General features: G+C 55.2%; 1 protein-coding gene across 4 annotated transcripts in view; it reads left to right on the top strand.

Annotated features, from left to right (window-relative positions):
* The window catches only part of ZNF536 (zinc finger protein 536), a 409759-nt gene that overhangs the window by 44727 nt on the left and 339450 nt on the right, over positions 1-25582 (top strand). The window contains exon 1 of one of the 4 annotated variants that reach the window (XM_066243746.1): positions 13229-13281. The exons of the other annotated variants lie outside the window; for them this stretch is intronic. The gene's annotated coding sequence lies outside the window, so the exon portion shown is untranslated. Of the gene's footprint in view, positions 1-13228; positions 13282-25582 lie in introns of those variants that run through there. 4 annotated transcript variants of the gene reach the window in all.

Raw genomic sequence — 25582 nt, 5'->3', positions numbered from 1 at the left:
TCCAGTAAATAACGGATTGACCCTTTTTGGGGAGCTCTGCTACTTCACTAATCAGAGCCTGAAATCTGTATAACAACACTTCATTTACTTGATAGACAAAAGAACAATTGTACTTGAAGTAATGTGATTTCTAAATAGACACTGCCTGTCAAAAATAAACGCGTTAGAAGTAAAATGTAGCTCAAGGAGACAATTAGCAAACAGAGGTGACACCGTAAACAGGTGCACCCATTATTCCCAAAGCTTGTGGCAATATATTCGCGTCTCTTAGAGTGATGGCGGGTCACGTGACAGTGTGGTGAATTATCTATCGGGATCATCTGACTGATGAAGCCGACGCTGCAGATCATTTAAAAATGCATCTCACAAATTACATGGTAGCTGGGACAAAAAAAAAAAAAAATGCAGGTTCTTTTTTTTTCTTTTTAAAAGAACAATGCTTTTCTGAAGCGATGCACTACCATCCGTAATTTGTTTCTCTGAGAGGAGGGAGACTGTTTCATTGCGCTGGGTATACAGTCGGTCAGGGTTGTGCAAATTCATTACAATGTGCGTTAATGTATAAAACGTTTTCCATTCTGGTTTCGGTGACACCGGGTTGTTTGTTTGTTTGCGTTTTGGTAATGTGCTGTTTTCTGGAACACCTGGCGTCCCTGTTACCTGTGGGCTGGGCAGGAAGAAGATCCTCTTTCTAAGGAATGTTTGTAAAAATCTTTCCCCAAACGGAAAGGCTTGGAAGAGGAGAGGAAAAGGACATGTTTCTTTTCTTTTCTGTGAATTGCTAGTTTGAGGTTTCTGGAATAGGGACTCCACCACGAGAGAGTGAGGGGTCCTCTCCACCTGCCGCTGGAGATGGTGCGGAAAGGGCCAGGCTTTCTCGGGGCCTCTGTCCACCCTTCGTCCCCTGCACCAGGCTCTGCCCTCGGAGTGTCCACCCTTCGTCCCCTGCACCGGGCTCTGCCCTCGGAGTGTCCACCCTTCGTCCCCTGCACCAGGCTCTGCCCTCGGAGTGTCCACCCTTCATCCCCTGCACCAGGCTCTGCCCTCGGAGTGTCCGCTCCTGTCTACCCTTCGTCCCCTGCACCAGGCTCTGCCCTCGGAGTGTCCACCCTTCGTCCCCTGCACCAGGCTCTGCCCTCGGAGTGTCCGCTCCTGTCTACCCTTCGTCCCCTGCACCGGGCTCTGCCCTCGGAGTGTCCACCCTTTGTCCCCTGCACCAGGCTCTGACCCCGGAGTGTCCACCCCCTTGTCCCCTGCACCAGGCTCTGCCCTCGGAGTGTCCACCCTTCATCCCCTGCACCGGGCTCTGCCCTCGGAGTGTCCACCCCCTTGTCCCCTGCACCAGGCTCTGTCCTCGGAGTGTCCACCCCCTTGTCCCCTGCACCAGGCTCTGTCCTCGGAGTGTCCACCCCCTTGTCCCCTGCACCGGGCTCTGACCCCGGAGTGTCCACCCCCTTGTCCCCTGCACCAGGCTCTGCCCTCGGAGTGTCCGCTCCTGTCCACCCTTTGTCCCCTGCACCAGGCTCTGCCCTCAGAGTGTCCACCCCCTTGTCCCCTGCACCAGGCTCTGTCCTCGGAGTGTCCACCCCCTTGTCCCCTGCACCAGGCTCTGTCCTCGGAGTGTCCACCCCCTTGTCCCCTGCACCAGGCTCTGACCCCGGAGTGTCCACCCCTTGTCCCCTGCACCAGGCTCTGCCCTCGGAGTGTCCACCCTTCATCCCCTGCACCGGGCTCTGCCCTCGGAGTGTCCACCCCCTTGTCCCCTGCACCAGGCTCTGTCCTCGGAGTGTCCACTCCTGGAGGCTTTCTCTGTTATTTTTTAACCTGTCAGTTTGTGTGTGTGTGTTTGTGTGTGTGTGTGTGTGTGTGTGTGAGTACCGGGAGGACGCGTGCGGAACCGCAGTTTCTGTTTCTCCCTGTGACGATCAAATCACGGGAAAACCGTGTGAACTATGTCGCGTGGCCTCCAAGTCCGTAGGCGCTTGCGTTCTCTCTGGAATAACCAGCCGCTGGAGCTAAACGTCATGTGGGCTGAGAGGGGGTGCAGCAGCGTTGAGACGGTGCCTGCCGCCCAGGCAGAGGTGTGAAGAGGACATGTCCCCTTGGGACGCACTCTGGGCCCCCGTGCGCCTCTGCCTGGACCCTCAGCACGCCGCATGAAGTTTCTGTCTTGGTGACAGACAAGGCTGGACGGGGTTGTGGGGGGATCCAGCCAGAAGTGCTCGCTCCCACGTGGACGGCCCTGAGCTGGGGGCTGGGCCTGGCTGACCTGGACGTGGTTCCAGAGTCACAGTCAGTTCATTTGTGAGTTGGACCAACAGAGCGAGCAGGGAAGAAGGGACCGGCAGGTTGAGGTCTCTGGGCCCGGGGGTCTGTGCCTGTGCCTGAGCCCCTCTCCGGGGCAGTGCTAGGACATCGCTGCATCAGAGACGTGGTGGCCAGAGGCTCTGGAGGACCCGGAGTCTGTGCACAGAGGAGCAGAGGCCCTGGAGGACCCGGAGTCCGTGCACGGAGGAGCAGAGGCCCCGGGGGACCCGGAGTCCGTGCACGGAGGAGCAGAGGCCCCGGGGGACCCGGAGTCCGTGCACGGAGGAGCAGAGGCCCCGGGGGACCCGGAGTCCGTGCACGGAGGAGCAGAGGCCCCGGGGGACCCGGAGTCCGTGCACGGAGGAGCAGAGGCCCCGGGGGACCCGGAGTCCGTGCACGGAGGAGCAGAGGCTCTGGAGGGCCCGGAGTCCATGCACGGAGGAGCAGAGGCCCTGGAGGACCCGGAGTCCATGCACAGAGGAGCAGAGGCCCTGGAGGACCCGGAGTCCGTGCACAGGGGAGCAGACAGGGGGCTCCGCCAGGGCCGCAGGGGCCAGGCTGCCCTCAGGCTCTTCTCTCCCTCTCCCCATCCTCCTCTTCAGATGACTAGACTTTGTTTTTCAGACGAGTTTCAGATGCGCAGGAAAACGGTGTGGAAAGTACTGAGCTCCGTGTGCGCCCTGTCAGGACCGCGTGTGATAATCGGCGAGCCCAGCGTGCGTACATAATTATGAACTGAAGGCCATACCTCACAGTGAAGGGCCACGTTGGGTGGGTTTGGGAGAGTGTGTGATGCGTGTGTCCCCCGTTGTTTCACGCAGGGTAGAGGCACGGCCCTAAAAGTCCACCCGTCTGTCTCCCAGCCCCTGGCAACCGCTGACCCTTTTCCCGTCTGCGTTTTGCCTTTTCCAGAATGCCACGCAGTTGGAACCATACTGTGTTCTCCTCTGTCACTTAGTAATATGTGTTTATGGTTCTGCCATGTCATTTGGTGTCTTAATATTATTTTTTATTGTTCAGTAATATTCCACTGTCTGGCTGTACCTCTGTTTTTCAGAAACCCTTGGTGTTATTGAAGGACATCTTGGTCGCTCCCCCATTTTTGAAATCATGAATAAAGCTGCTATAAATATCACCATGCAGGTTCTGGTGTGGATGGAAGTATTCAAGTTCTTTGAGTAGATATCAGGAAGCATGGTGGCTGGATTGTACGCTCAGAGTGTTTAGTTTTGTGAGAAACAGACAAACTGCTTTGCAAAGTCACCACCCTATTTCACATTCCCTCCACCGCCCCCGCCAGCCCAGCACTGAGCGACAGCTCCTGCCGCTCTGTGTCCTCAGCAGCACTTGGTGTTGTCGGTGTCTGGATTTTAGCCACTCTGGTCGGTGTGTAGTGGCGTCTCACTGTTGTCTTGATTTGCAATTCCTTAATGACAAGCTTGTTTGCTATCTGTATATCCACTCTCGTGAAGGGTTCGGACTTTTTCTTTTTTTTATTTTGCCCATTTTTCTTTTTAATTTAATTAATTTATTTTTTATTTAGTGAGAGGAGGGGAGGCAGGGACAGACTCCTGCATGTGCCCTGGCTGGGATCCATCTGGCAAGCCTACTATGGGGTGATGCTCTGCCCATCTGGAGCCCTTGCTCCATTGCAACTGGAGCCATATTTTAGCACCTGAGGCAGAGGCCATGGAGCCATCCTCAGCGCCCGGGGCTAACTCACTCCCATGGAGCCATGGCTGCAGGAGGGGAGGAGAGAGAGAAGTGAGGGGGGAGGGGTGGAGAAGCAGATGGACACTTCTCCTATGTGCCCTGACCAGGAATCAAACCCGGGACATCCACATGCTAGGCTGACACTCTACCCCTGAGTCAACTGGCAGGGCCTTTTTGCCCATTTTTAATTGGGCTGATTCTTTCTTTTTGTTGAGATTTAAGAACTTTCTGTATATTTTGGATACCAGTCCTTTATCGAATATGTCTTCAGACGAGTTTCTCCTGGTGGGCAGCTGGTCTTTCTTTCCTCCGTGCTGTCCCTTCGTAATTCCTGCGGGAATCCCCGGCTTAGCCAGGGGCCTGTGTCCTCATGTGGCCAAGCACCCTGTTTGCACACGCATACAGACACACACAAACACACACAGACACAGAGACACACACAGACACACACAAAGACACACAGACACACAGACACACACAAAGACACACAGACACAGAGATACACACAGACACACACACACAGACACACAAAGACACAGACATACACACACAGACACATGCAGATATATACACACAGACACACACACAGACATACACACACGGACACACACAGACACAGACACAGACATACACACAGACACACAGACACACACAGACATACACACACACAGATATATACACACAGACACACACAGACATACACACACAGACACACAGACACACAGACACACACAGATATATACACACAGACACACAGACACACAGACACACACAGATATATACACACAGACACACACACATACACACACACAGACATACACACACAGACACACAGACACACACAGATATATACACACAGACACACACAGACACACACACATACACACACAGACACACAGACACACACAGATATATACACACATACACACACACAGACATACACACACAGACACACAGACACACACAGATATATACACACAGACACACACAGACACACACACATACACACACAGACACACACACAGACATACAGACACACAGACACACACAGATATATACACACAGACACACAGACACACACAGATATATACACACAGACACACACATACACACACATACACACACAGACACACATATATACACACGCAGACACACACACAGACATACAGACACACAGACACACAGACACACACACAAGCAGAAAAGCATAGGAAGATATTTATTGAAACAGCAGCGACCGTCACACCAGCTGATAGAATGCTGGGTTGCTCCTTCCTTTGTACCATCCTACAGGTTCCGCGTTTTCTGTAGATGAGCGTCTGTTACCTGATCACCCAGGTTTGTAAAAGCAAAAAGACCACCCGGTCAAGGAGACCCTGTCACCAGAGAGTTGCACCTTCACGGCTTTCAGTTCAGCTTCAGCAGGTATCTGTGCGACCCACATTTCAAGGGGCATTGATGACATAACACATTTTCTCCAGTAACCTGCTTCCAAAAACAAGTGAATTTCTTTTTTCGATTTATTGGAGAAGCGAATTTTTATCATGGCCCAATCAATATAGCTGCCAAAACGGCCTGACACTGCTCAACTTAAAACTGGCATGTTGACACTATAAAATAGAACACAAGCTGTACATGCAAAGCCACACAGGCAATTAAAAAAAATTTAAAGCCACATTAAAAGGATAAAAATAAAATATCTAGGTGAAATAAATTTTAAGATGATATTTTGTTAAATTCAGTGTCTCCGAAATATGATTTCAACACATGAAAAGTACAGAGAACATTAGGGGGACACTTTACTCTCTCTGAGAGGGATGTGTACTTTATACTTATAGTGCATCTCATTGTCAAGTGCTCAGTAGCCGTGGTGGTCAGTGATGACCGGCCTGGACGGCGCGCTCTGTGTGACCACCTGCAGCACCCCCTGTGGTCAGTACAGATGAAACAGGAGGCAGACACCTGGGGCCATCCGGGGACGTCTGATGTCCTCTTGATCAGAGACTCCCTTGTGACTTTTTGAAGATAGACAGTATCTTCTGTATAGGGGTGACGTTTTCCATGGCGATGCAACCCATTAGAAGACACAATTTTGGGGATTTTTTTTCTCCTCACGCATCAGTCCATCTCAGGCCAGCCTGGTCTCAGGTCCGCCATCCTGTGGAGTCCTAGTGGGTGTGGGCCTGCATTTCGGTGAAGGGGTCAGACCTGGGGCAGAGCCTCAGGAAACAGCCTCCGGGCAGAGCTGGGGTGCCCATCCTGGATGAACTAGGGCTCTGGCACTGTTGGCATGGTAGCTTGCTGCCTGGCTGCTTGGCACTGGGCTTGAGCATCTGATCTGAGCTTCTCACTCTAAGAACACTGGCCTCCAGGGTGGGTCCTCCGTTGCCTTGTCCTGAGTCAGAACCTCCCTCCTCGGATGAGGGCAGGAGAGTGTCAAGGTCCAGGCGTGCTCCTGAGGACACAGTCCCAGGGGACTGGGGTGCCTCTGAGCAGCAACATGACAAGCTTGGCTGCCTCGGGTGCAGGCTTTCTGAGGCTGCGGGGGCGCTGTTTCCCAGTGCTGTGTGTGGGGGGGGCGAGGGGCGGCTCGCAGCAGGGGCCATGGGACCAGCCCCCTTGGGTGCAGACCTCACCATCACAGCCGTGAGCTCTTACTCTTGGACAGGTTAGCTACTGGCGCGTGCCTCAGTTTCCATCAATCAATGAACGTGGTCACAGTCCCTCCCTCATCACGTTGTCACGAGGGTGAGGAGAGGCAGGGTCGGTCGATACTTGGAGCTCTGGTTGGGCCGTGCTAAGTGCTCAATGCTTGTCACCTGTCACTTTCTGCTTTCAGAGAGGGTTCTGTGAGCGAGCAGCTCCCTTTACAGGCAGGTGTGCACCCGTGAGCCAATCGGGCTGGCTCCTGGTCCACACTTCCTCAGCGGCTGGGAGTTCTCTCTCTGTCCCATGCCGCCAGCCTGCACGAGTCACCAGCTCCCAGGCCTCCCCTCTCCCTTCACTTTCCCTCTCTCTTCTTCTTCTCTGGGCTGTTTTGACTATGAATTAATTGTAGGTTGGGGGACTTGCAAGCAAAAATCAAAGTCAAGAAACTTCAAAAGGACAGGAGGACGGGGCCACCGGGGTGGGAGGGGGAAGGAGGCACAGGGGCCCCTGGGGCTCTTATGCTGGGGGGGCTTCCCGTGCCTCTTCAAAGGGGACACCGCCTGTTTCCGATTGTTACTTTAAAAGCTCACATGCGAAACTTGGCATTCTGGGGGGAGAGACCACGGTTTCCAAAACAACCAGGATTACCTTGCCGCAGCGGCGGTGCGGGCCCGCAGAACGCGGAGTGAAACTTGGACTTTCTCGGGAAGGGTTAATAGTCAATCTGGATCTTCTAACAAAGGAGATGCTGCCTTATTATACGGGGAAAGTTTTTTTTTCTTAACTGTCAGTGAAGCAGTACTAATTATTACTCCAGTGTAAATGAGGTCACTTCCTATTAAGAGAACAAAATGCTTAGCCCGGCCGTGCCAATTCATACCAACTATTTTTCACACATACTCAGCTTTTTCTTTTTTTTTTTTTTTAATTTTGATAAAATCCATTCATTTGTATTAGAAAAGTGTAAACCGTCGCGATAATAGTTGCCCATGATTACACAGATGAGCTTTTGTAATGTGTGGGTTTTTGAATACCATGTGTTAGCTATGGAACAATTAGGCAGCTGAATGGATCTTTAAAACAATCAGATACTTTTTATCTCACTGAAAAAAAAATACACTCCTTGGATGTGTACTGTTAAACCGTAAATTCCGGGGAACATGGCACTCACGTCAGAAGGACTTTCGGAAATATGTTGATCAAGGACAAAAAGACATCCAAATATCTTGTCTTCATGTTTTCATTTTTTTTCCATGCAAGCAAAAAGATTTAAGGAATATTGTAGCAAACAAAGGGTAATTGTTTTAGCCCAGATGTTGCTTTTGCACAACAAGCAGGTTACAATGTTCCCACAGAGCTGATGAGCCCAATCAGGGAAATGATTAAAAATTGATTTTGTCCCTGTAATTACAGTATGTAAACTACTTAGCTTGGATTGCAAAGGAAGTGATTTTCTAATTACGTATATACTCTGGTGTCTAATGATTGGTTTTTTGAAGTAATGAAGAGAGAGCACTAACGACTCCTTGGTGTTCTGGTGTTTAAGAAAGACCATCTTTAGAGTAAGCAGCAACAGACAAAGAGTTTAAATTGAATTTTCAACACTGTTAATGTGCACATGGATTTGTTTATTAAAGAGACAGGGGCGTAATTTGATTGGCTCTGAGCGGCTTGGCCTTTTTTTTTTTTTTTTCCTGTGCTAACGCATGTAAAAAATAGATGCACAGGGTCGGTCACTGGCGGGGGAAGCCCCCGGCTCTCTTCTGCCATCCTGGCACCTGGCCTGGTACCGCGGGGCTCAGGTTCCGAGCCACTGATGCCTCTGCGTCCTAAAGGCTCTCAGATCGAGATCTCGGGTAGCGTCCGCATCACAGTTACCTTTGTTTCACGGTGAAAGGAGAGCTTTCCCTGGGAAGCATGTCTGGGCAGCCCTGTGCACTCCGCGAAACACTAACTAGTTCAGTGTCAAGGTGGCACCCCCACCCCAACACGTGTGTATGCACACACGGGAGCACGAGTCCCGAGCGTGACGGCCCCGCGGTGGGACCCCAATGAGTGGGCTGATGGGGCTGAGGAGGGAACGGCTGACGTTGAGCTCCCTCTCTGCTCAGGCACTTGGTGGCTGTTGGGGTGACCGCCCCTGAAGCTTCCATGCTGTCAGAAGTGGGAGGGCGGGCCTTTCTCAGTGGGCATAACTCCCCCTCCAGAAAGCGGGCAGTGGTTCCCAGGTGACCCGAGAGCAAGTGTGTGGTGAGGCCAGCGGATCAGGAGACAGTGACCATTGAGAAGACAGGTTGTTACAATCCCCAAGGGGGGGCACCAGGGAGGAGTTAGTAGACAGGAGCTGGGAGGGGCCTGGGCAAGAGCGAGCAAGCAGGTGAGTGGGCTCGGGATTGGTTGTTTGGGTAATTTTAGCTGGCTCTGGGCATAGGGGCTATCTCTAGTCAGGTGGCTGTCCTGGGGGAGACAAGGGCAGGGGACAGTAGCCTGGAGTGTAAGCACTGGACAGAGTGTGATTGGGCATGGGCCATGGGTAGTTTGGTTTGCACAGGAAAGATATGCCCCCACGGGAGTGTCATTTGCTATCTCTAGGCCAACGGCTCAGAATAAAGTCCAGGGTTCTTGCCATGACTGACCAGGTACGTGGGTCCCAGGCAGACCATTCTCTCCCATTTCCCCGTTTGCCACCCATGTCCTGGCCACATGGAGCTTCTTGTTGCTCGTTGAATGCACCTTCTTTCTACCCCAGGGCCTTTGCACTTGCTGTCTGCTCAATGTGTCAAGTACTCTCCCAGGATTTGCACAGGGGCTCACTCCATCACTTTGTTCTGGTCTCTTGTCGGAGGTCATGGTTCTAGAGAGGCCGTCTCTGACTGCCTTACCTGAAATAGTCTCTGTGGCCGTCCATCATTTCCCTGGCTTTATGTTTCTTCTTAGAGTATATTACTCTCTGACGCTGTTACATCTACTATCTCTCCTTTGAAGCTGCTCACTAACACCTAAGCTCCTCCCCGGTGTAGACAGCGTGTGCTGCCAGGTCCCCAGACCCTTGGGGGAGCCTGGCGTGCAGGCGGCACCTGGCAGCTGAGGGCTGAGTGGGAGACCTGCCCCCCGACGCTCCCTGTTCTTTCCCGAGTCACTTTCCCCTTCAGGGACCCTCTCCCACTGGGAATTTGGGGGGGCCTTGGCTGTGTCATTTAGGGCCATGTCTACCCCTCTGCATTCCTAGAGAAAGTGAGGATTACTCTGCTTAGGAACTGAACTGGGTGCAGTGTGAGGAGTCCTAGTGCTTTGGCAGGGTCCTTGTCCCTGGTGGGGCTGGGCTGGGACAGGTAGAACCAGGAAAGGGGTGTGGTGGCCTGGAGGGTACACCCTGGAGAAGAGGCTCGACTCCTCCCCTTCCCACACCCCCTGGACCCAGGAGAGCCCGCTGCTCAGGAGAGCGAGGTTCAGAGGTCTGGCCACACGACTGGGTCCTTTCTCCCGACGTGTCACCTGTCGGCCACACCTTTCCTGGGCCCGGGGCTGAGGAGACTGGCTGGCTGTCCCTCTGAGTCCTTCTTTCCTAACTGTTTCCTGGAAGAAAAGCACTTATCTGGCTCCCAGCTGCCCAGAACCCTCAGCAGGCAGCCCTGCTGGGCCTCCGGGTGACCCCGGGGACAGCAATCCTCTGCCTGTCCTCCTGCAGGGGCGCCTCTGGGGCAGAATGTGGAGTGGGGGGGACGATTGAACCAACCTGTCCTCTGTTCCTCCTCCCTCCCTCCCTCCCTCCCTCCCTCCCTCCCTCCCTTCCTCCCTCCCTCTCATCCTTCCTTTCTTCTACCCCATCTTTCCATCTTTCCCTTCTTCCTTCTCTCCTTCCTGCACCCCTTCCTCCTGCCCACCCAGCATGCACTGGGCTCCAGGCCCTCTCTCCGAGGTGAGCAGGACCCGGCCCTCTCTCCAGCTGCTGGGAGGTGACCAGGAGCTTTGCTTGGCATGGTGCCTGGTAGGCCCTCAGCAAATGGTACCACCCCTTGTTACTCATGTGGCCTTCTGGTGGTCACGGTGTGGCCTGGGAGCACCACGCTGACCTAGAGGAGGGGCCTTTGCATTTAACTCGGGGCTCATCGCAGAGGCCCCGGCAACGGGAGCAACCCCTCTGCTCATCTCCTGACACACCAGCCCCTCCTCCATCGGCCCCTTGGGCTTGAGCACGGGGACCGGGCCCCGCCCAGGGAAGCTCTCTGCGCTGAGCTCCAATGTCCCTCCCCTGGGACGGCTCTGGAGGGGGCCCTTGTCTCCTGGTGGGGGCCCACATGAGCTCCCCTCCCCTTTATTCACAGGGATGCTGGGGGTGGGCCCACTGTGTGCTGGGGTGGCTGGAGCTGCTTGGGCCCTGTCCCACTTCCGCTTTCTGTCTGTGTCCTGTGATTCCCTGTCCTCCCCACTGCTCCTCAAAGCCCCCGCCCCGCCCTCCCTGCCTTACAAGTGTCTCGGCAGTGGGCACTGTCTGCCTTCTCTCCTCTGACATCACAGCCACTGGACTTCTTCCAAGATGACCCCCCCCTTTTACATCAGGTCTCTGAGCCTTGGCCCTCTCCTGGCCTCTATCCCTGTTCCCGGGGCCCTCATACACCTGGACTAGCTCCTGTGCCCTCCCGGCCTGGTGCCCGGCCACGTCACGGTGCCATCTCCACATGCAAGCTGCTGGTTCGCACCAAGAGCTGCTCTCATTGGGTGAAGACAGAGCCGCCAGGCTGCTGCTTCCCCACCTCCCTCTGTGTCGGGGTGCATCCCCTCTGCTGACCTGCGGGACCGGGATGGCAGCGGTCACCAGGAACCCCCCCCCCATTTAGACTGGCCAGGAAGCTAGCCTGTGGCATGAGCCGGGTTTGCTCTCTGCTCTGGGGCCTCTGCTGTCCCGCAGGAAGCTCGAGGCGCTCACCTTGCTCGGGGCCAGCCCCCTTGGGATGCGCCCCAGTCGGTCAGGGAAGCCCACCAGAGGGAGGGTCCCAGCACCGTCACCGTCGCAGAGCGTGCCGGAGCCTCGGCTGGCCGAGGCCATGGAAGCTCCTGTCACTGCCCTGCGTGCAGGTGGCAGTGGACGGTGACGTTCTCCTCATGGTCTGAGGACAGCTGGTGGGGGGAGGGGCTTCCCCGCCTGAGGCTCCCCATGTTCTCTCGTCATTGAAATCTGCGAAGCTTCTATGTGAACAGCTCCTGGCAAGTAGCTTGGACATAAAACCCATGGTCTGTCCCCCACCTCCTGCGCTCTGCCCCCAAGATTCAAGGAACCTGAAACTGAAAGGTTTGTCTGGAGTCGCCGTGCTGGGTCGGAACCTGGGAACACACAGCTTTGAGCACTGGGGATTCCACTCTAGGTTCTGATGTGAAAAGATACAGAGAAAACAAAATGCAGAAGATAATGGCCTGACAAGGACAGAAGGGAAGGGGGATTCAGGATATCCGCCCTTGTTACCGGGGGCGGAGAGGTGAACTTCTGCATCCCGTCTCGAGATAGGCAGGTCACACGTTGTCTGCGACAGCGGTGTCCCTGTTACACTCAGAGAGAAGTCGCCCTCAGCAAGGCGCCTCCTGGGTGGCCAGAAATCCGTCTTGGAGCTGGATGGAGTGTTGCTACCCAGGGGTCCGCTGCTCAGTGTCTGGGGCCCGGGCTGCCCCTGTGGGCTCTCCAAACATATCTTCAGGCTCCTGCACTGTGGACACCCCTCCCAGAACTCTGCTCTGGACTGTCACAGTGTACAACGTCAGGGCCAGTGAGATGCTGCCCAGCAGGAGGGGACTTCTGCTTGTCCTAGCAAAGCCCTTTGGTCACACGTCAAAACAGCATTGGTTCCGAATGGCTCTGGGCCACGTGGGCTGCAGATCACAGGTCAGGGCTGGACCTGGATGACCCCCACCCACAGCTCTGAGCCACTGGTGAGCACAGGGAGTGGCGTGTGGGCACTCCCTGCGGGCCCTCATCTCATAGGGCTGCTCTCCCGGTCTTGGCTCAGGAGAGGGGACTTGGATGGCACACGACACTCCTGAGCCCGGGCCCCTTGCAGATTCCTGGTGTGGGCCAGCAGAGAGCCGCCCTGGGCCCCGAGTGGGCGTGGCCTGTTGAAATTTGGGTGGAATGGTGGTTTTCTCTAGGGAGCTCTGTGAGTTGGGGGGAAAAACAGACCCTGTGAGGGCTCCCCTCAATTCCTCACTTTTAAATTCCAAAAAGAGGGCAAGGGAGGGAGAGAGCCTTCTTTGCTCTTATTTCCACTGCTCCATCCTGAGAAGGCGTGTCCAGGGGCCCCGCCCCCACTCTTTCTGCAGGTGGCAATTTTCATTAAAAAAAAACAAGCAAATTTGCTTTATTGCAGCTAAGATCACACAGGTCTTTTTTTTTGTTTTTAATTCTAACTGCTCAGTGAGTTGGGTCAGGGGGCTGTGCAATGTTTTGGACTCTCACTAGCCCAGCCCCGTGCTCCCTGGATGGCGGCCGTGTGCCTGTCTGGTGGAAGTGGGCGCGTCCACACTGAGGGTCTCTAACAGGTCTTGTTTTTGCAGCTCCCGCCCCACATGGCTTTCAGAGCGTCCTCCAGCCGGGAGGGAGCTTCGCTGCTTTAGGACCGGCCGGTAAGGAACACCGCTTTGTCGCTGGTTGGCGTGGTGTCTGTGAGTCTGTGGGGAGCCAGGGGTGGTGGCCCTGCGCTGGGTGACAGCTCCCCCTGTGGCTCCGCCAGGCTGCGCCCCTGGGTGGTGGCCCTGTGCTGGGTGACAGCTCTCCCTGTGTCTCCGCCAGGCTGCGCCCCTGGGTGGTGGCCCTGCGCCCCCTGGGTGGTGGCCCTGCGCTGGGTGACGGCTCCCCCTGTGGCTCTGCCAGGCTGCGCCCCTTGGTGGTGGCCCTGCGCTGGGTGACGGCTCCCCTTGTGGCTCCGCCAGGCTGCACCCCCTGGGTGGTGGCCCTGTGCTGGGTGACAGCTCTCCCTGTGGCTCCGCCAGGCTGCGCCCCTGGGTGGTGGCCCTGCGCTGGGTGACAGCTCCCCCTGTGGCTCCACCAGGCTGCACCCCTGGGTGGTGGCCCTGCGCCCCTGGGTGACAGCTCCTCCTGTGGCTCTGCCAGGCTGCACCCCTGAGTGGTGGCCCTGCGCTGGGTGACAGCTCCCCCTGTGGCTCCGCTGGGCTGCGCCCCCTGGGTGGTGGCCCTGTGCTGGGTGACAGCTCTCCCTGTGGCTCTGCCAGGCTGTGCCCCCTGGGTGGTGGCCCTGCGCTGAGTGACAGCTCTCCCTGTGGCTCTGCCAGGCTGCGCCCCCTGGGTGGTGGCCCTGCGCTAGGTGACAGCTCCCCCTGTGGCTCTGCCAGGCTGCGCCCCCTGGGTGGTGGCCCTGCGCTAGGTGACAGCTCCCCCTGTGGCTCTGCCAGGCTGCGCCCCCTGGGTGGTGGCCCTGCGCTAGGTGACAGCTCCCCCTGTGGCTCTGCCAGGCTGTGCCCCCTGGGTGGTGGCCCTGCGCTGAGTGACAGCTCTCCCTGTGGCTCTGCCAGGCTGCGCCCCCTGGGTGGTGGCCCTGCGCCCCCTGGGTGGTGGCCCTGTGCTGGGTGACAGCTCTCCCTGTGGCTCTGCCAGGCTGCGCCCCCTGGGTGGTGGCCCTGCGCTAGGTGACAGCTCCCCCTGTGGCTCCCGCACGGAGGTGCTGTGGTGCGGAAGCTTCTGTGCTCCAGTTCTCCGGGATCCGGCCCGGGGCTCTGGGTTGGGTGATGTCATCCCAGGCTCAAGAAAGTCTCAGAACGGGAACACCAGTGGGTCGACTTCTTTCTCTCTTGTGTGATACCTTTGAGTTGCTGTCCACCACCGGCCAACATCTGGAAGGAGAACTGGTAGCTGGTGGGGCTGTTGCCCAAAGCCAGGTGCCCGCCCCTCCACATGCCTGGGCTTGGTTTCCCCGGCACTCAGCGGTGGCTCCGTGGCCCGGCCCGGTTCTGGGGGAAACCTGGCCCAGGCTCTGTGCTTGTCCCCTCAGACCGACCCAAGAGCACAGTCTCAGGAATGGAGTATCTTCCTGGCACCGGCACTGATAAAAACCTAAAACACAAACGGAGGGGCAGTCTGATGTCCGCACCTCCTCCTCTGAGACAATCCCGGGCTGTGTCTGTAAACTCACCCCCAGATCTCGTGAGCCGAGCCTTCTCCTCCTGACCCTGGGCCTCCGAGGTCACAGCGTACACCAGGGGGACCTGAGGGCAGAATTATACACTCAGAAATTAATTTTACATAGTACCGAATATATATATATAAAAAATATATATTTTATATATGCATATATTTTATTGTGACTTGATCTTGTTTGAGAAAGTGCTTACTCTGGTTTTGTGGGTATTACTGACCACGGATTACTCCTATTTGGGTTTTTACACAACAGTTATATTAGAAATTTGCTGTTTTATTCTTACCTTCTTAGTAAAAATCCTTTTATCACACAATGGGTAATTTATATCCATTACTAGGCCTTTCAATCCTTTTCAGTGGGCTGTCAGCCCGGTTGGCACAGTAATGATTAATGTGATCTAATAATAGTGTGCCATTATATCACCTTAGTCAAACATGCACCAACTTCCTATTCGGATCTACCAAATTCATAGCTTCCTATAATATTTTTGTTGAAAGACAGGATTACTATTTTTCAAAGCTGATCCCCCCCACCCTTTAACATATTTAATGAAATTCACAATTCTTCGCCTCGCTAATCCGGGCCCCGTGATTGGGCTCCGTGGGCGAGTCTGATGTGCGGAGGCAGCGCAGCGATTCCTCGGGGGCGGGGCGGGGGTCAGCCGGCCGGCAGTCCAGCGGATCCACCAGGGAGAGACCGTGGGCGTTTCTGTGCGGCCCGCGTCGTGCGCCTCGAAGAAAAACAAACTTGCTGGGTTTCCGGTCCCTGCAGACGCGGGTCGGGAAGGTGTGTTGCAGATGAAAGGGCGCAAGGCTGAGTCGTTTGGCTCAAAGCTCTCTTTCTTCTCTGGCCTGTTTTATCCTCTCTGCCGTCGCCCACCTGCGCTGGTCACTTAGTGGTTGTGGGGGTGGGGGAGGTGGGACGGCCACGCCAGTGGAAACAGCTTCGAACCCCTTTCTGGAAGTGGCCCTTCCTGACCCAGGCTGTCTCCCCGCGGGGTTTCCGAGCCTCCGCGCTGCGCACAGTTCCGGCCGGGCGATGGTTGGCTGTGGGGACGTGCTGGACACTGGAGGCTGTTTAGCTGCACCTGTGGCCTCTGTCCACTGGGTGCTGGCAGTGGACCCCTGTCCTTATTGTGACAACCAAAACCGTCCCCAGAAACGACCACATGCACCCCGGGGCCCACGCTCACCCTCCTTTGAGAACCGCCGGTCTAGTGTGACGGGAACTCAGCTGATACTTCGGGGTGTGGGGGAACTGAAGTCGGAGGTCCACCGCCGTGGCGCTTCCTGGGACGCCTGATTTGGGAAGGGAAGGCGTGAGGATGGTGGCTGCACCCAGCACCCCATTTCCTGGTGAAATCCAGCCTCTCACCTCTCTCTCTCCCCCTGCCTCACTGTCACACAGCCTGGCCCCGGCGAGGGCCTCAATCTTATCTTCTAACACTTAGATCCCATTATAATCACGCGCCTGATTGATAACATTCCACCTTTTCAAAGGGCTTTACAATCTGTGTCAACCAAGGATGACATTATTGTAGTGTGGGCGAGATGTATTCAAACAATTACACACTCAAGTCGAAGTGGGGAGGGCTGTCCTCCTCTCCCGGTGCCTTTGTGATGTGGCAGCCCCCCCCCCCCAGTTCCCCCCCCCCCAGCCCCAGAAACCTTCACAGGAGGACACGCACACGAAGAAATCGTCTCTGCCCTCGATACCACTCAGCTCTGAAGGCAAGTTGACTGTGGGTTCTTAGGGCTAGAGGGCGGGAGGAAGGAGGGGCTGTGAGCATGGGGGGGGGGGAGACATCCTTGCCTTTGATTCGGAACAGAGATTATTGCTACATATGGGCTCGAAACATGCAATCACCTGAAGTCAGGAAGAGGATTTTGAATACAAAATTTACATAGAAATACTTGAATCTTGATACGTGTGGACCCACGCACGTCTACATATTTAAATCGAGGAGAGAAGCGATGACAAAATAAAGCTTTTGTCATGAAAACATTGCCTGTGGTATTTGCCCTCAGATCACTGGGCCCTGTTGGAATGTGCCTCGGCACCCTCAGCGTTTCCGTAGAAGACACCCTCGTTTGTTTTTACAGCTGATCCGTGATGATAGCAGCAGTGAGGTGACTCGGGTTTACTTCCTGTGGAGGAGATTCCCAGGGCGTTGTGGTGTGTGATGCAGGCAGCTGTCCGGGGACTTGCTCCTCTCCTGGTGTCTGGTCTGTCCCCACTGCTGCACTGGAAACCCAGAGGGAGAAGGGCCTTCTTGTTTTGTTCAGTGTTATTGTCCCAGTTCCTGAATTGTTGCCTGATTCCTAGTAGGTTCTCAGTAAAACTTTGGTGACTGAAAGGGTGGATGGATGGGTGGTTGGGTAGATGGAAGGATGGATAGGTGGATGGATGGAAGGAATTGGTGGTTGGGTGGATGGAAGGATGGATAGGTGGATGGATGGATGGATGGGTGGTTGGGTGGATGGAAGGATGGATAGGCGAATGGATGGATGGATGGATGGATGGATGGATAGGTGAATGGATGGATGGATGGGTGGTTGGGTGAATGGATGGATGGATGGATGGATGGATGGAAGGATGGATAGGTGGATGGAAGGATGGATAGGTGAATGGATGGATGGAAGGATGGATAGGTGGATGGATGCATGGATGGATGGATGGAAGGATGGATAGGTGGATGGATGGATGGATGGGTGGTTGGGTGAATGGAAGGATGGATAGGTGAATGGATGGATGGATGGGTGGTTGGGTGAATGGATGGATGGATGGAAGGATGGATAGGTGGATGGATGGATGGATGCATGGATGGGTGGTTGGGTGGATGGAAGGATGGATAGGTGGATGGATGGATGGATGGATGGATGGAAGGATGGATAGGTGGATGGATGGATGGATGGGTGGTTGGGTGGATGGAAGGGTGGATAGGTGAATGAATGGATGGATGGGTGGTTGGGTGGATGGAAGGATAGATAGGTGGATGGATGCATGGATGGGTGGTTGGGTGGATGGAAGGATGGATAGGTGGATGGATGGATGGATGGATGGAAGGATGGATAGGTGGATGGATGGATGGATGGATGGATGGGTGGTTGGGTGGATGGAAGGATGGATAGGTGGATGGATGGATGGATGGATGGATGGATGGATGGAAGGATGGATAGGTGGATGGATGGATGGATGCATGGATGGGTGGTTGGGTGGATGGAAGGATGGATAGGTGGATGGATGGATGGAAGGATGGATAGGTGGATGGATGGATGGATGGATGGGTGGTTGGGTGGATGGAAGGATGGATAGGTGGATGGATGGATGGATAGGTGGATGGATGGATGGATGGGTGGATGGAAAGGTGGGACTCTATCTTAAGCCCTAGTAGAATCTTAGAGTAGTAGGCCCAGTGGTCCAAATGAAATCTCACTTTTTGTCATCTCTTCACCCCTTGCCCTCCCAAACATTTTGTTTTTTACATCAAGATGGTCAGTTTAGAAATATGTTCTTTTTAACCTCTCTCTCTCTTTTTTATTTTTTTTTATTTTTCAGTCAGACAGACTCCCGCATGCGCCCGACTGGGATCCACCCGGCACGCCCACCAGGGGGCGACGCTCTGCCCATCTGGGGCGTCACTCTGTTGCGACCAGAGCCACTCTAGCGCCTGAGGCAGAGGCCACGGAGCCATCCCCAGCGCTCGGGCCATCTTTGCTCCAATGGAGCCTTGGCTGCGGGAGGGGAAGAGAGAGACAGAGAGGAAGTGGGGGGTGGTGGTGGAGAAGCAGATGGGTGCCTCTCCTATGTGCCCTGGCCGGGAATCGAACCCGGGTCTCCCGCATGCCAGGCCGACACTCTACCACTGAGCCAACCGGCCAGGGCCTAACCTCTTATTTTTAATCAAGCTTTTAAGATAGAAAAAATACGTCTAGGACTGTGACAGGCAATCTCTTTTAGCTGAAACCACATGGGTGCCTTGTTGTGAAATGTCTTTAAAAGTCCACACGGTCTCATGCACAGACGAGCGAGAGGGAGGACATGGAGGCACAGCAGGAGGAGGGGACCTCTTCCCGGGTGGGGCACGGGCGAGGGATGTGTGAGGGCTCGAAGACTTCCTGTGCAGATGGCTGGGGGTCTGTCTCCTGGGCAGGACTCTGTACTTTACTGTGTATTTTATGGTCTCTTAGAGATTCTTCCACGTCCACTTCAGAACTCCATGCTTGATGTCTGAAGCTCTGGGTGGTGGGGTTCCCGGGGCAGCCATGGAGGGCGCCTGTCTGTTGGCAAACCTGTTCCCAGCAATGAGGATGAAGTCGCAATGGACCTTAGAGCAGTACCAGTAAGAAAATGATAAAGAGATGGATGACCCCTAACCATGGCAGCCCACGGCAGAGGAGTGGGCTCTGCGACCCTGTCCCTGGGGGTGGAGACCCAGCCCCACCACTCACGGCCTCGTGCCAGGGTTGCCCTGTCCCTGGGGGTGGAGACCCAGCCCCACCACTCACGGCCCCGTGTCAGGGTCGCCCTGTCCCTGGGGGTGGAGACCCAGCCCCACCACTCACGGCCCCGTGTCAGGGTCGCCCTGTCCCTGGGGGTGGAGACCCAGCCCCACCACTCACGGCCCCGTGCCAGGGTCGCCCTGTCCCTGGGGGTGGAGACCCAGCCCCACCACTCACGGCCTCGTGTCAGGGTCGCCCTGTCCCTGGGGGTGGAGACCCAGCCCCACCACTCACGGCCCCGTGCCAGGGTCGCTCTTGCACCTCAGTTTCCTCATCTGTATTTGGGAACGACAGTGAGGACGGCCTCGTGTCAGGGTCGCTCTTGCACCTCAGTTTCCTCATCTGTATTTGGGAACGACAGTGAGGACGGCCCCGTGTCAGGGTCGCTCTTGCACCTCAGTTTCCTCATCTGTATTTGGGAACGACAGTGAGGACGGCCTCGTGTCAGGGTCGCTCTTGCACCTCAGTTTCCTCATCTGTATTTGGGAACGACAGTGAGGACGGCCTCGTGTCAGGGTCGCTCTTGCACCTCAGTTTCCTCATCTGTATTTGGGAACGACAGTGAGGACGGCCCCGTGCCAGGGTCGCTCTTGCACCTCAGTTTCCTCATCTGTATTTGGGAATGACAGTGAGGACGGCCTCAGGGTCGCTCTTGCACCTCAGTTTCCTCATCTGTATTTGGGAATGACAGTGAGGACGGCCTCGTGTCAGGGTCGCTCTTGCACCTCAGTTTCCTCATCTGTATTTGGGAACGACAGTGAGGACGGCCTGTTGGGCTGCCCAGTCTGCGTTCTGCGCCTGAAACAACGCCTGGCTCACAGGAGGCCCTGGACGTGTGTTGGCTGTTGTTATTAGTGTTTGCATGTTCGTTCTCTGTTTAGCTTCCCCTTCCTCCCTCTTTATATCAAGATTAAGGAAAAGCACAGGCCATTTTTGGACAATTAGCCTTCTCCCCCTCAGACTCATCCCGGCGCTTGGAACCCCACGAGGTTGCCCGGCAGGCGGTCTTCCCAGTGCCCTGGGGACTGTGGTTAGCAAATTCTGAGGCGTCAGAGAGGGTGGTGAGTTTCCTAAGCAGCTTCCACACCCTCCTCCTTTGTGAGGGAGCTCTGTTGACACACCACTGGGGTTTGGGATTTACTCGTGTGGAGAGTGCATTTCTGGGGCGGATGCCACGTGGCGATGGTGGGTGTGGACACCCAGCCTGTGAAAGGGAGGAGAGAGGCCCTCGAGTTTCCCTCCCGCCCCCTCGCAAGGGAGACTGCTCCACCTCACGGCCCAATTTTATAGTTATAGCATTCGCTGAAACTTAAACGTTTTGCTTTTGGTTTTATTATGTATGCAAATATCTCGCTGATAAATTACATGTGTAATTGTACCATCATAACCACTGATCGTTGGAGATAACATGTAATTAAACTCACCCTCGAAGTCACTGAACTTTCTCGTCCGTGACGAGATCGCTGACCACTCCAAGGATGGTGTGCCTCCATGTGTGTGTGCCACGCGAGTGTTGGCACGGCCCTGTCGCCCCTCCCGGCCCACAGGGCAGCCCAGTGCACCCCCAGACGTGCCCACACACGTGCAGAGCGGACTTCCCGTAGACAGGGTTGTGAGGGCGGAAGGGTGGGTGGGTGGCCCGGGTGCCTCTCTCTCTTTCTGTGTCTGTGCCCAGATGACGCCTGGCCCCAGAGTAGGGACTTGGTCAAGGCTCGAATGCCTAAACCCAGGACTCACTGCCTCGGCCTGTGAGCCCTCCTGTCACACGTGCCTGTGTTTGCTGTGCTGCTGGTGGCCCTTACACCGGGGTGGGACACGCAGACCTGTGGGTCACATCCAGGATGCTGCTGCTTCTATGTTTAAAAACACTTAAAGATTGTGGTAAAATACATGTTGCATAGTATTTACTCTCTTGACCATTTTTAGTGCAAAGTCCAGTGGTGTTACGTGTATTCACACTGTTGTACGACCAGCACCACCGTCCATCTCGAGAGCCCTCTCGTCGTCCCGGGATGAAATTTCGCCCCCATTGGACACTAACTCCCCATTCTCCCCCACCCCCAGCCCTGGAACCCCCATGCTACTCCCTGTCTTCATTAATTTAAAGACTCCAGGTACCTCGAGGGGTGGGGAAATGCAGGACATGTCCTTTGGTGACTGGCTTTTTTTGCTTAGTGCCACATGGGTAAGGTCTGTCCATGTTGTAGCGGGCATGAGATTTCTCCCTTTTTCAGGCTGCATACGATTGTGTGTGTGTGTGTAGTCTGTGTACCACCTTTGTTTATCCATTCGTCCATCAGTGGACACGTGGTGGCTGCTGTGAACAGAGGGGGTACACGTGTTTCTTCAAGACCCTGCTTTGGGATACAGACCCTAAAGTGGGATGCTGGATCACGTGTGGTAATTCTGCGTTTAGCTGTTGGAGGAGCCTCCGTGCTGCTTTCCGCGGTGGCTGCATCGTTTGCATTCCCACCGACAGTGCTGGGGATCCAGTTTCCCCGCGTCTCCACCAACACTTACTCAATGCTTATTGTCTTATGTTTTTTTCCTGATGGGTGTGAGGTCGTATTCCACTGTAGTTTCTGCCAGGGTTTGTATAGCCTGCCAGCCAGGAATGGCTTCTGCATTTCTAAATGATTGAAGAAAAAATCAAAAGAAAGATCATGTTTCACGACGTGAACATCCCAGGTGTCCCCGGCACGTGTTGGGGATTGGTTCCGGGACCCCCACGGACGCCCAAATCGTAGGTGCTCATTTCTTAGGAGAAACGGCACCCGCATCACCCTCCCGTCGACCTTAGATCTTCTCCTGATGACGTGTAACAGCCGAGACGGGGGAGTGCTATGTCGACAGCTGCTACACGGTGTTGTGCAGGGAATAAGGCCGAGAACAGAAATGCTGACCGTGGCTGCTCAGCACAGACTGACCGTAGACCTAACACCACCGTCAGACCGACGTAACTGGTGTCCATCGTGCTGGGTTGGAGTCCACCGGTGTGGAACCCACAGATACAGAGGGCCGACCGCCTATGAAACTCAGACCTCAGTGTTCACATGTAACGCTTTCTGGGCACACGGGCACTCCCGTTTACGTGTCCACGGTGGCTGCTTGCGTGCTCTGCGGCAGAGGAGGGCAGCCAGGACGGAGACCGTGTGGCCCGCGGCGTCCAGATTCTAGTGGTCGGCAAACTGCGGCTCGCGAGCCCCATGTGGCTCCTTGGGCCCTTGAGTGTGGCTCTTCCACAAAATACCACGTGCGGGTGCTACCTCGATAAGGACTGTACCTACCTCTATAGTTTAAGTTTAAGAAATTTGTCTCTCAAAAGAAATTTCAATCATTGTACTGGTGATATTTGGCTCTGCTGACTCATGAGTTTGCCGACCACTGATAGGACATTTCTTCCCACCTGGCCCTTTACAGAGGCACCGGCCAGCCTCGCCCTGTGGTCAGAGCCTGCTTCCCTCGTCTCCTTTAACCCCCTCAGCTACCCACTTTGCACAGAACCAAACCCAGGCTTAGCAAAGGCAACTCACTTGCCAAGTCACGCATCTGAAAGTGGCGAAACCAGGATGCCAGTGACTCGAGCCTCGCCCTCTTCACCATGGCTCCAAACGGGGTCATTTGGAGATGGCTGTCTACAGGGAGGCTTCCTGGAGTTTTCGTAAGCCTGAGGGCAGGTCCCCAATTGACAACAAACTTCTTGTCATTCCATGAAGATGTGATGTTGTCACTGGGAGAGGCGCCTGATCGAGGGACAGAATGAAGATGTGGGAGCTGCCAGGTGAGCTGAGCTCTCCGTTAGATCTGATACGGATACGGAGGCTTCCTCCATGTTTGCTGGGGTCCCGACGAGTCCGACATTAAGTGAGAGACGCATTCAAGGTGCCTAACCAGCAGAACCTCGGGACTAGCCCAGCGCACCGCACATGTGCTCAGAACGTCCTCCTTAGCCCGCCGTTGGGCACAACCAGCTCACATCAGGCCAGTTTGTAATGAAGCGTTGAGCAGGTCGTGTCATGTATACGCATAACACTTCACACCACGGTGAAGTCAAGAGGTCGCAAGCGGAGCCATCACATGTCGGGCAGGGTCTGCGTGGAAATCCCGAGCCCCCCACCCCGGGTGCACGGCAGGGCGGGTGAGCCCCGGGTCTGCGGAGGAAGGAGACAGTTTCAGGATCCCCACACGTCTGCCTGCGCCCCTGGCGTCCCCTTGAGGTTTTGCAAGAAACGAGGAGCCAGTCGCTGACTTCTTCTCACGTTTAGCAAGTGAATTATTTCCGTGACGCGAGGAAGGAAAACGAGGGTGTCCCTGAGGACGTGTTGATGACTCCCCGTCGTTCTCTGGCCCACACATAATTTGGGGTGGAGTCCAGCGTAGATCTCTTTGGCCCCAAATGTGCTTTCTCCCGACGTGGGACCCGCCCTCCCATCTTCCAGAGACCGTCTCGGGCACCTCGTTGCCTCTCAGGCTCAGCTGGGCCGTTGTCTGTCCCTGCCTCGTCTCCCTCCTCGGCCCCGACGGGGTCGGCCAGGCTGCACGGAGCGGTGCAGGGGCCCGCTGTCGTCCTCCACACAGAGGACAACGCGTGGACGGCTCGCTGGTTCTTCCCTCACCGGAGAGAAGGGTTTTAGTTGGTCTTACGTATCGTGTGCGTTGTAGCAATCATCCATCCACCCGACCGTTTAGGGGATGGCGTGGGCTCCCCGGGAAGGCCGGCCCGAGTCTGGTCTCAAGCAGAGATGCGGTTCTCTTTGTTGTTTGGGAACGTGGGGTGTGCTCCCCGTAACTGCGGTGTTTCAGCCGCAGCCTTTGAGCGGGCCCAGCGTGAATCTCGCGGAATTTTCTTCCTCCGTGAACTCCTGGCTGTGGTTGAAGCCGTCAGGGCCGAGCTCCCGCCCTTACAGTCTTCTGGCTCAATTCCTTCACACAAAGGAGAGGATGATCAGCAGAATTATGGGATGACAATGGGATTGGCCTGTGAGCACATTGCGGGAGAGACAGCGTGACTTCGGGTTTGGAGTTCCAGCCGTGAAAATGCGCCTGGGATGTCTCATCCAAGGGTCCTGTCCGTAGGCGCTCAGTGGGAATGACTCAGTCTGGGAATTTTCTTGCGCCAGAGGATATAATGGAGAAATGCAGGACAGCATACACCCATGCGTTTGGGAAACGCGGACGTCCATGACTGTCCTTTTCTGTGTAAAGATTAGTTTGGGTCTCAGCCTGGTCTTTTGGTCTCTGCCTGCCAGGGGGTGGTAGCTTAGCCCACAGACTGATCAGACCTTGGGTGCCCCGCCTCCTGTAGCCTTGACTGCCCCCCCCCCATTTACGTTAGTCACTCTGCGGACCGGCAGCTAAGCCTTTGTCGAGGTCCCTGTGTGCAGCTCTGGTGGGTGGGGTGCAGCTGCCAATACCCGAGGAGCCCACAGGGGAGGGCACTTGGGCTGGAGAGGGTGTGTGTGTGTGCGCGCGCGGGTGTGTGTGGGTGGGTGTGTGTGGGTGTGCGTGTGTGTGTGTGTGTCTGTGTGTGGGTGTGTCTGTGTGTGCGTGTATGTGTGTGTGTGTGTGTGTGTGTGTGTGTGTTGGGGGGGTGACTGAAAAGTGTGCACGTTGAACTTTTTTCTCCCCCAAAGCCATTTTCATATTTTCCCTGATGCAGTACAAGGAGGTAATCGAGTTTTTCTCACGTTCCTGCATGTGGATTAGTTCATGCCTAAAAATAGTAAACAATAAAAAAGGGATGGTCTTATGAATGAGCCCGCCCAACATAGAGAGTTTGATCCTTTACAGCAGTGGTCCCCAACCTTTTTTGGGCCACGGACCAGTTTAATGTCAGAAAATATTTTCACGGACCGGCCTTTAGGGTGGGACGGATAAATGTATCACGTGACCAAGACAAGTGTCAAGAGTGAGTCTTAGACAGATGGAACAGAGGGAATCTGGTCATTTTTAAAAAATAAAACATCGTTCAGACTTAAATATAAATACAACGGAAATAATGTAAGTTATTTATTCTTTCTCTGCGGACCGGTACCAAATGGGCCACGGACCGATACCGGTCCACAGCCCAGGGGTTGAGGACCACTGGTTTACAGCATGTTGCTTGAGACGTCATGGTGGAAACGGCAGAAGCTGGACTTATCACCAAGCTGCTGTGCCCTCCCCCCCCCCCCACCCCGTGCATGTGATTGAACAGGACTTCAGTGTTTGTAGAAATGTGGCATCCCCCATATCATCAGGTCTCTGCCTCCAAGGGAGGGTCCTGAGGCC

Source organism: Saccopteryx bilineata, chromosome 9 (assembly GCF_036850765.1).
Source record: "Saccopteryx bilineata isolate mSacBil1 chromosome 9, mSacBil1_pri_phased_curated, whole genome shotgun sequence".
NCBI lineage: Eukaryota > Metazoa > Chordata > Mammalia > Chiroptera > Emballonuridae > Saccopteryx > Saccopteryx bilineata.
Note: the sequence above shows the minus strand (reverse complement) of the source record. Positions and strands in the feature narration are given on the sequence as shown.